Here is an 11,014-nt window from a genome sequence, read left to right on the forward strand (position 1 = left end):
AGGGGATCAGTCCTGGGTGTTTATTGGTAGGACTGATGTTGAAGCTGAAACTCCAATACTTTGGCCACCTGATGTGAAGAGCTGACTCATTTGAAAAGACCCTGATGCTGGGAAAGATTGAGGGCAGGAGGAGAAAGGGACGACAGAGGATGAGATGGTTGGCTGGCATCACTGACTTGATGGACATGGGTTTGTGGACTCTGGGAGTTGGTGATGGACAGGGAGGCCTGGCATGCTGCCGTTCATGGGGACGCAAAGAATCAGACATGACTGAGCGACTGAACTGAACTGAAGTTGCTATGTGTGGGCATTTAGCAGGAATTAAAAAAGGAAAAGGAGAGAAAATGGGCGAGTTGATTAGCACTTGTTTGTTGGAGAAAGGTGAGTAGGATTAAATATTTGACAGCTGGAAGAGGACCACTGTGTGTGTGACTCAGATGGTATCTATGCAGAGACCATGACTCATGCATGAGTCAGGCTGGCTTTTGTTTTTGGCAGGGAGCTGGGGTGGGGGCGGTGGAAGATCCTCTTTGAGGGCAGTGAGAAACATATTTTCTTGCAAATGGACATTTCCGTGGATGGACTCTTTGATTCAACTGTTGTCATCCCTTCCCAGCCTAGGCTTAACCTCCTTCTCCTTTTTGTATCTGCACAGATAACAGCCTCTTAAAGCAATGGATATACATTTCACCGTTTGTATTTTTTTCTTTTTTTTTTGAACTTTGCCTTAAAAAAATTTTTTTTTGGCTCTGCCACACAGCATGTGGGATCTTAGTTCGCTGACCAGGGATCAAACCCACTTCTCCTGAAGTGGAATATCCCCTGGAGTTGAAGCATGGAGTCTTAACCACAGGACTGCCAGGGAAGTCCCTCACTGTATTTTTAAAGCCAGCCTGCTTATTGATTCTGCTCAGCCCAGGTGGAGTTTAAACTTGTATCTGCCTGACCCGCTGATGATTTTCAGCTGCTAGAGCTGAAGTTCAGCTCATACCCCTTCCAGACCTGTGATAAGGCCTGTGCTGCTGCTGCAGTTTAGCTGCTTAGTCATGTCTAACAATTTGCAACCCCATGGACTGTAGCCCGAAAGGCTCCTCTGTCCATGAGTCATCCCAGGCAAGAATACTGCAGTGGGTTAGCCATTTCTTCTCCAGGGGATATTCCCGACCCAGGGATTGAACCCTCGTCTCCTGCTTGGCAGGTGAATTCTTTACCATTGAGCCACCTGGGAAGCCCTAAGGTCTGTGAGGTTAGGTTAAAGATAGGGCAGTTGAAGACTCAGTGCTTGTGGATGTTTTTGACTGGTATCATTGGATGTGGTGCAGATTTTAACTACAAATTCTTTTACTCTCTTGAACACTGAATTACTGCTTTCACCACTTTTTATGTTTATGTTTTAAAAAACATTGGGGTTACCATTTAGGCTTGGTCCCATAGTAAGCTTTATCTCAGAGACTTTCTGTTTCGTGATTTAATATGTGGTCATCTGATTCCATGGGGTCATGAAGACATGACTGGGCAACTTCACTTTCACTTTTCACTTTCATGCATTGGAGAAAGAAATGGCAACCCACTCCAGTGTTCTTGCCTGGAGAATCCCAGAGATGGTGGAGCCTGGTGGGCTGCCATCTATGGGGTTGCACAGAGTCAGATACGATGGAAGCGACTTAGTAGCAGCAGCAGCAGCAGCAGCAGCATCTGATTCCATTCAGTCATTAGGAGAATGCAGTAGATTTACTGAATTGTGCTAATTCTGTGACACATGGTTATTCATCTTTGGCCATCTTTTAAAGTCCAGATATGTCTCACGATCTCAGTCACCCACATAGCTGGCAGCATAACTGTTCTACTGAGCAGTAGCCCCATCAGCCAACAAACCATATGAGGACCGATGAGAAGGAGGTAGGCTCTGGAAGTTGGCTATCCATGCCTTCTGATGGAAACATGCAGGATGGGGGTGTGGCTTGGAAGGTGATATGCAGCACCTCCTGATGGCACAAGGGGTGACACTGTGGGGAAAGATGGACAACTCCAAGGGAAACTGGTTAAAGGAGAATTGAATTGTGAATGTGAAAAGGGTGTAGGACTACTTTAACCGATTTCCCTTTTTCTTATTTTTTTGTATGCACAAAAGACACATACAACAAAAATGTATATCCAAATAAACCCAAAAGAGCTTTTCAATAAAACAAAAATTCTGGAATTCCCTGAAAATCCAGTGGTCAGGGTTCTGAGCTTCCACTGCAAGGGACACAGGTTTGATCCTTGGAAACTAAGATTCTACACGTACATGGCACAGCTCCCCTGCTGCCCTGATTAACAAAAAAAATAAAATTCTATGTGTTAAGGAGGCATGTGTCACCATTTAATTGACAGTGATTTTCTGAAATATCTTGCATGGGTTTTTAATGCATGTGATAATCTGATTGAGCTATGGTTTTTCCAGTAGTCCAGGATATGAGAGTTGGATCATAAAGAAGGCTGAGTGCTGAAGAACTGATGCTTTCGAACTGTGGTGCTACAGAAGACTCTTGAGAGTCCCTTGGACAGCAGAGAGATCAAACCAGGCAATCCTAAAGGAAATCAACCCCAAATATTCACTGGGAGGACTGTTGCTGAAGCTGAAGCTCCAATATCTTGGCTACCTGATGTGAAGAGCCGACTCACTGGAAAAGACTGATGCTGGGAAAGATTGAAGGCAAAAGGAGAAGGGGGCAGCAGAGGATGAAATGGTTGGATGGCATCACCGACTCAATGGACATGAATCTGAGCAAACTCCAGGAGAGAGTGAAAGACAGAGGAGCCTGGCTCTCTATAGACCAAGAGGTCGCAAAGGGTCAGACGTGACTTAGCAACCGAATAACAACAACAACAATCTGAATGAGAATGATCTGAGGGGCACAAAAAATTTGATAACAAAATCAAACAAAAGGATTGTGTTAAACCTCCAGATGACAGAGCTCACTTGCAGTCAGTGAGGCTTTTTTCTCGTAGCAGCGAGTGCTTACGTAAAGTCTCAAAGAATCCGGTCCTCATATAAGCTGTGTGTGTCCAGGCACACGGGAGGGACCACTGTCTGTAGGGAGTGCAAACGGCAATAATAAAGTCATGATAACTTGTCAAAGATGATGCGCCAATGAAAAATCATTTCTACAAGTTCTTTTAATTAAACATTTGGCTGTCCACTGGAACCATTTTTAAATATAAAATGCCAGCCCTGTGGCCTTTTTCTCCCCATCTCCCACCCTTCTGCAGTAGCTCTGACAATTGAATTCTCACTGGTGATAATAATAAAATTCATAAGACAGAGTACAGCTAGTTATGCCTCTAGCAAGATGTCAAATTTCACTTGCACAAAATTAATTGCACCTAATTAAACTGGGGTCATTGGCATTACCGTAAAGTGAGGCTATTTATTAGACAAAGAAAATTTCACAAATATCAATTTGCTGTCCTTTCAGGTTTGTAAAAGAGAAGAATTGCTTACATAATTAAATTTGTTTTGCCATTTTAATAGTATTAGTCCTTAAAAGATCCTCTTCAAAATTTCCTTTACTTTTAAAATTGTGTAATATTTTAGAATACTGGAGGTAATTCTTGGAGGAGGGCATAAAAAATAGTAAGCGTTTTCTGCAGAATACCTGATGACATTTCAAATAGTATATTAAAAAAAAGAATTTGTAAACTATCATTTGCAATGGCATGTACCTTGGAATTACTCATATGAAGGATATTCTATGCAAATTAATAGTGCGCTTGTGTGAGATTAATATGAAGTTTAAAAGATATGTCACACGTTTTAAATAGGTTGCTGGAGTATGTACCTATTACTTATGGAAAGCAAATTTCACTGCATTAAAACAGGACAACCTGTTCTCACCCACACTGGGTATATATGACCACTGTGCTTATTTCTAGGAATTTATGCAAACATTATTACTGTCAGAGACCAAAGGATGATTTACTTTACTGGCAAAATGATGCTGCTTTGACCTGTGATTCCATGGCATATTATACATTCAGATTCTCAATTCCTCACATTCAAAGCTCCTATGAATCCAGTTTCTTTAAAGGTGCTCTGCCGCTGCTGCTGCTAAGTCACTTCAGTCATGTCTGACTCTGTGCGACCCCATAGACGGAAGCCCACCAGGCTCCCCCGTCCCTGGGATTCTCCAGGCAAGAACACTGGAGTGGGTTGCCATTTCCTTCCCCAATGCATGGAAGTGAAAAAGTGAAAGTGAAGTTGCTCAGTCGTGTCCAACCCTCAGCGACCCCATGGGCTGCAGCCTTCCAGGCTCCTCCGTCCATGGGATTTTCCAGGCAAGAGTACTGGAGTGGGCTGCCATTGCCTTCTCTGAAAGGTGCTCTAGGTCACTGTTATCTGTCCTACTAATACAACTCTCTGGGCTATATAGTGCCTCCCTACTCCCCCTCCCCTCCACCCAGCCCAAACACAAAAGGAGGTGGTGGGTTAATTTTATTGGTCTTGTCTCAGTCATTCACCAATAAACCTGTAAGAACAAGAAAGAAATGCATTTTGATTTGGGGATGTTGGAATGGCTGAGACAAGCAAACAGTAATCATTATTCAAACCAGCATCTAAAAAACTCTCTGGGGAACTTCAGTTTTTCATAATCTTCACGCTGCATGGAGAGAGGGGTATATAACCTTTTCTAGGTTACAACATCCCATCGCATATTTTATGAACTAGACTGCATTAAATTGCATTTATATTTATATGCATGTAAATAAAATCTGGGCTTCCCTGTTGGCTCAGTGGTAAAGAATCCACCTGCCAATACAGGAGCCTTGGATTGGATCCCCACAGATTGGGAAGATCCCCTGGAGAAGGAAATGGCAATCCACTCTAATATTTTTGCCTGAGAAATTCCATGGACAGAGGAGTCTGGTGGACTATAGCCCATGAGCTGGAGATGGCTTAACTACTAAACAACAACAAATAAAATCTAGGGTAAGGGAAGAAGAAGAGTGGGGGTCAGGTTTATTTTGTGTTTACTCTGAGAAAAGGAGAATGGAAAAGGCAGAAATAGCTTTCTCTAAAATGTCCAAACAGGTTGTCCTGTTTGAAAGATGAAAGATTTCCTAGATGTCTATTACTAATGACCACTTTGTCTTGTATTTTCATAGCAGCCAAGCCAGTTTCCATTCCTTTGATATTAATAACATTAAGCTATGTAAACTAAGAATCCAAAATATAATGCTGATTCAAAATTAATTTGGTCAATGAGAAAAATTTTATAGCAAAGTATTATACTAGTCATAAGAGAAAATGAATATTTTTTGAGAACATGAGTAATTTCTTAGAAAGCTTATTTCAAAAATAGGTAATTCATTTTCCTCATTTCCTTTTAAGCTTTTAGCTGAAGCATTTTTAAATAGAAAAAACCGACAAAGGTCATACGATCTCCATTTGAAAAGGCTGATTATGTGTGGATTAGCAAATTTGGAAGAAAAATATGGCACTTCCTGTACTTGCCACATTTCAGTATAAGTCAAATTTAATTACTTGAGTTATGAAGCAATATCAAAAATTCTTTTGCTGCAGTATTGGGCATGAAATGTCTTTATGGGATTATAGTAGTCTAGCTTACATTTAATAACTTGTCATTCTTTTAAAAAGTGCTTTAGGAGATAGCACCAATTAGAAAAATTCAGTGGGGCTGAAACCCAAAGGCCAACTGAGAAGAACTTACATTTGCAGTAGCAGCTTAATAAGCACGTCTTCCCAAGGGACCTTCATGCCACTTCACAATTTCTCACATAACGCGTATGAAGTTAATTTTTACAGGTAATCACACACCCTTTAAAATGCATAATTAGAACTCTATTATTTTGCCAAAGGATCCTACTTAACCAGGTAAGCCCTGCCTTAAAAGAAAGCTTAGCACTTCCAAACCTGTTGCTTGGTCAATTAGTTTTAAGTCCTCAGTCTCATTTAAAATTGAGTACTGAGCTCCTTAAAGTAGTAAATTCATCTAATATTTACCTGGTTTTGATTATTTAACTACTTCAGCACGTGTGCTTAGGCGCATTTTGGAGTGCCACATCAAAACCTCAGAGTTCTAACATCCCTTAAGTACTTCTGTAAGGAAGAGGTAAGGTATTTCCAGCTTAATGAAGAACTTCAGGCACTGTAATACATTAGAACATTAATTCTAATAGGGATGAAGAATATGGGTTACACAATTGCAACTGAACATCTCCTCAGGCTTTTCTCCTACATTATTACTGAACAAAGGGAATGGCAGTCAGTCTTTGCAGACTTAAAATTTACAGGGATAAAGTGATATTTCTTAGAAACATTAAGTATCATTATTAACCATCATCCAAAAAGTCATCATGTTCTCGGAGAGGATGATCTCATCCGAGGATGAAAACATCTGAAAGAACAGGATATAAATAATCTTCCTTATGGCGAGTCAACAAGGGTAGCTTGTTCTGAGCTCCTGTGAAGTACATATGTGTTTAGAGAGCTGTGTCTCCAAAGGGCGTGGATGACTCACTGATTCTCAAATGATGCTCTGCTATAATAGTGTCAGGTGGGCTCTGAGGGTTTACAGGGGAGGGGTGGTGAGGGGCAGTGAGGGTGGAATGGAGGGGCACTAAACGGAAGTGGTGGGGGAGGCATATTCTGGGCAGGGTTCTCCCAACCCCTCTCCTTCAGTCCTCCTGAACCAGAGGTCAGCTTTGTTTTACATACATGGTTTAGGCACATGATTTTATCTGCAAAGATATTTCTTCTATTAAAAATAATGAAAACCTTTTGGGACTTCCCTGGCAGTCCTGTAGGTTAAGACTTCGCCTTCCAATGGGTCAGGGGGCAAGTTAGATTCCTGGTCAGGGAGATCCCACACGCCTCATGGCCAAAAAACCAAAACACAAAACAGAAACGATATTGTAACAAATTAAATAAAACCTTTAAAAATGGTCCAGATTAAAAAAAATATCTTCAAAAAATAATGAAAATCTTTATGAGACATCCAGTTACAAATGGCATATGGAACACAGGTATTTATTTACTCTCGCTTCTGAAATCCTACTAAAATAATATGAAAGGAAGGAAGAAGGTATAAACCTACAGGGACGAAGAAAATGGAAAAGGAGACAATGGCACACAAGAGAGTTAGGAAAAAAACAAAACACAGATGGATGAGCGGCATCTGACTTTATTTCAATTTGCTAGATGCCTTCAGGGGAGGCTGGTGGAAGAAGCACGTGCATTTTCACTGCAGGATCCTGGAAATGCTCAGGTACATCTGAAGCTGGGAGAGTGGGGTAGACTGTACGTGGAGGAAGATTGATTAAGCAATTGAAAGAAAAATCTAGACCTTCTAACTTGCCCTGTCTACCTATGGTCTGGCAGAATGAGAAAGCGTACTACCTAGAGAGGCTGAATGAGAGGAGTTCCAGGCTGGGGCTCCCTCAGGCACAGCTGAGGTGGCAATGAAAGGCCTTATTGAAATCATGGGAATTAAGTACATGATGAATCGTCAACCATTAGCCTGCTCGAGTCTTACACTAGCAGCCAGGCTTAAAATTCCTCAGGACAAAGTTGGAGAGGTTGTCTCTGGGTAACTTACAGTCCAAGAGAAAAGAGATTTAGATACTTTAAATTGGATTCATCCTAACAAAATAGTTGTGTTTTCACCTGACCATTCTAAACTGAATTTGTGTGTGCGTGCTAGGTCACTTCAGTTGTGTCCATCTCTTTGCGACCCTGTGGACTGTAGCCCGCCAGGCTCCTATGGGATTCTCCAGGGTGAGAATACTCATGTGGGTTGCCATTTCCTTCTCCAGGGGATCTTCCTGACTCAGGGATGGAACCGGTGTCTCTTTCATCTCCTGCACTGGCAGGCAGGTTCTTTACCACGAGCGCCACCTGGGAAGCCCAAAGTGAAGTTCATCATTCATTAATTAAGTAACTATTCAGTGACTGACTATTAGACGCTATCTAATAGTTATGACGGTGAACAAAACAAAGATCTGCTCTCTTGAGGTGAATATTTTAGTACTAGAGAAAGACAAAGAACAAGTTAAAAGTATATTTAATACAATGTCAGGTAACGATAAGGGTCCCAAAGAAAAACGAATCAGGGTAAGAGGCTGGGTGTTGACTTTTCAACTGGGTGATCAAGGCATGTCTCTCTGAGGAATCAGTATATGGCTAACAGGCCCTAACCAGAGGGTAGTGTTAGGACTTGGAGCTAACAGTTCTTAGAGTTTTATACCTAATTATTAACAGAAATGAAAACAAACAAACAAAAAATAAACTCAGAAGGCCTACAGAAATCAGAAGAAAACACTTTGAACAATTTAACTAAGATTAATACCTTTAGTGAAATGAGAAAGTATGATGTGAAAAAATTTGAAAACATAAACAAAATGGATAACTTCTTAAAAAATACAACTTACCAGAACTGACTTAAGAAATAAAAAGTAGGTACAATCTTAAAATCACTTAAAAAACGGAAGCAGTTAAATCAAACATACAAGTAGGCACCAGGCCCAGAGGGTTATACAGGTGAGAAACAGCTCATTCCAATATTATGTACAATGAAAACAGAATAAAGAATCCAACAGAAATTTGAATAAGGTCCAAATAGATATACCACATAAAGGGAAACAAAGAGAGTTAATAAGCACAATGAAATACCATTTAATACATATACAGTTAAAAAATATAAAAGAAATTGGCAATATTGAGTGTTAGAAAGGCTATGGATCTATAAGAGCTTTGAGCTATTGCTGGTAGGAGTGTAACTTGTGCAATTGTTTTGGAGAACAGTTTTGGCATTATTTTCTAAGTAGGAACATTCATGTATTTTCCTAGGAATTCCACTCCTAGGAATGCACCAAGAGAAACTTGCACACGGACAGCAGAAGACATGTACAAGGATGTTTAGAAGCAGCACTATTTACAAGAGCAAAACCTTTGGAACAACCTTTGAAACAAGCCAATGCCTTTCATCAGAAGAGTGGCTCTATGAATTGGGATACATTCACACAGTGGAATGTAATAGAGAACTCCAACTATGGACTGGCAAAGGGAAAAATGGGGCAATTAAAATTTCAGAATAAACAATAAAATTTCTCAAGTAATCATAGCTTACTACATGGTTCAAGGTGAATAATATATGATCTTAATAATGTAAAATCAAACAATTATTTTACCCCAAATTCTGAAATAATTACACGGGGAGGATGGGGGGATATATAGATATGTCTGTGGGAGGGCTGTAACAGAGAGTTAAACCCACGCTTTCTGTTATTTGGTGGTGAAAAGATGGTTTAAAAGAAAAGCTAAGAAGATCAGCATTTTATTCAAAGACATAAACACCAGCAGCAATAGCTAAGGAGTTAAACACTATTATTTCTGGAGAGTGAGATAGGATAGAGAGGGATAGGACCAAGGACTGTTACTTTTGTGTTGTTATTATACACTCTGTAGTTAATTCTACTTTACTTTTAAAGCCATGTAACACACACACACACACACACACACACACACACATACTTTGATTCTGAAACCCAGACTTCCCATTTGGACCAGATGGATATGACATGGCCAAGCAAAGAGATGGGATTTCTAAAAGAAAAGTTTTTGGGGCTTTGGGGAGAGAGTAGTAACAGAGATCTAGAAGACTATCTATGGGTCTACTCTCCTCATTTTACACAATTGAGGAAACTGAGGTATGGTAAAACTAAGTACATTGTTCAAGTCTCAGACTTAAGCTGACTAGGATGAACCCTCAGGTGTCCAGGTTCCTAGGCCAGAGTCCTCCTGCCACTTCCCACTGGGAGGAGAAAGAGGTGCTTCAACAGCAAAGGCAAAGGCTTCCAGCTCTGAAATGACATATGAAGAGATGGAGGGAATCCTCTGAGCCTGTGCTGGCCCCACGCCCACCGAGGAGGACATGCCTGAACACTGCGTGGCCAGGTCTCAGCTCCTGACTCCAGGCTCTAACCCACTGGCAGTAACTCCTTATATGCACATATGTGTGCTTTCTGATTTGTGCTGATTTAGGTAAATCTGTAAGGATCAGACAGAAGTATGAGGCTTACTGAAAGCCAGATAAAATAGATACCAAAGTGTCTAAAACTGGACCTCATACGAAGCAAAGAGTGGAAACCAGTTCACTGGTTGAACAAATGCATGAATGCTATTATTTGTCTCCCATACTTGGTTTATCATGGTAAGTATATCTAGTATTTATACAGGCGATATTTGCTCTTAAGAGTCCAAAGGAAGAGACAGATATTTTGACAAGAAACAGATATCTGAAGAGGGATCACGAGAATGCTGATGCATCTTCAGTTACTACCATCTTTCAAAAACAGTGTTCTACGCGCTTTCACCACTTGGAATACCTGTACTCGTAACAGTTAATTTTGCAAACTGTCTATACCCCCTCAAACAAAGTGTGACCTATGGACTGGCAGAGGAACATCAGCTGGGAGCTTGTAAGAAATACAGAATCTTAAGCAACCTCCAGACCTACTGAATCAGAATCAGCATTTTAACAAAATCCCCAAGTGACACAACTTGCACATTAAAGTTTGAGAAGCTCTGGTCTACAGTCCTATTTTCTAGGTAGAATTATAATTTTAACATATTTTCATTGGAATTAGAAGCTATGCAAATAATCAATGATACCCTGAAATCAAGATTAAAAAAAAAAGACAGGTTAAGCTTGCAGTAAATATTCAATGATCAAAGTGGGAATTGTATTTCTCAGTTACCAGTATTCATTGTTATCAAATGTATCAGAGGGGTGAGTCTGGATGTTTTGGGATTGCTTAATGGCAAATCTGGTGGTCTGCCACAATGTTCCAAATATCGGTTGGCTTGCTTAAGAGTGTAGCTTTATTTCCCCATCACAAAGTGAAATCAGTATTGTGTCTAAAAATGAAATATAGAAATCTGACCCCAATGGCTGGGCAAATGGGCCCCAAATCCCCAAAACTAAAACCCAAAAGACCAACCTAACAAACAGGT

General features: G+C 40.5%; 1 protein-coding gene across 2 annotated transcripts in view; it reads right to left on the reverse strand.

The window, feature by feature from the left end:
* The window catches only part of SCHIP1 (schwannomin interacting protein 1), a 62,962-nt gene that overhangs the window by 22,762 nt on the left and 29,186 nt on the right, over window positions 1-11,014 (reverse strand). The window lies entirely within an intron of this gene.

This window comes from Bison bison, unplaced genomic scaffold (assembly GCF_000754665.1).
Source record: "Bison bison bison isolate TAMUID 2011002044 unplaced genomic scaffold, Bison_UMD1.0 scf7180017864135, whole genome shotgun sequence".
NCBI classification, from domain to species: domain Eukaryota; kingdom Metazoa; phylum Chordata; class Mammalia; order Artiodactyla; family Bovidae; genus Bison; species Bison bison.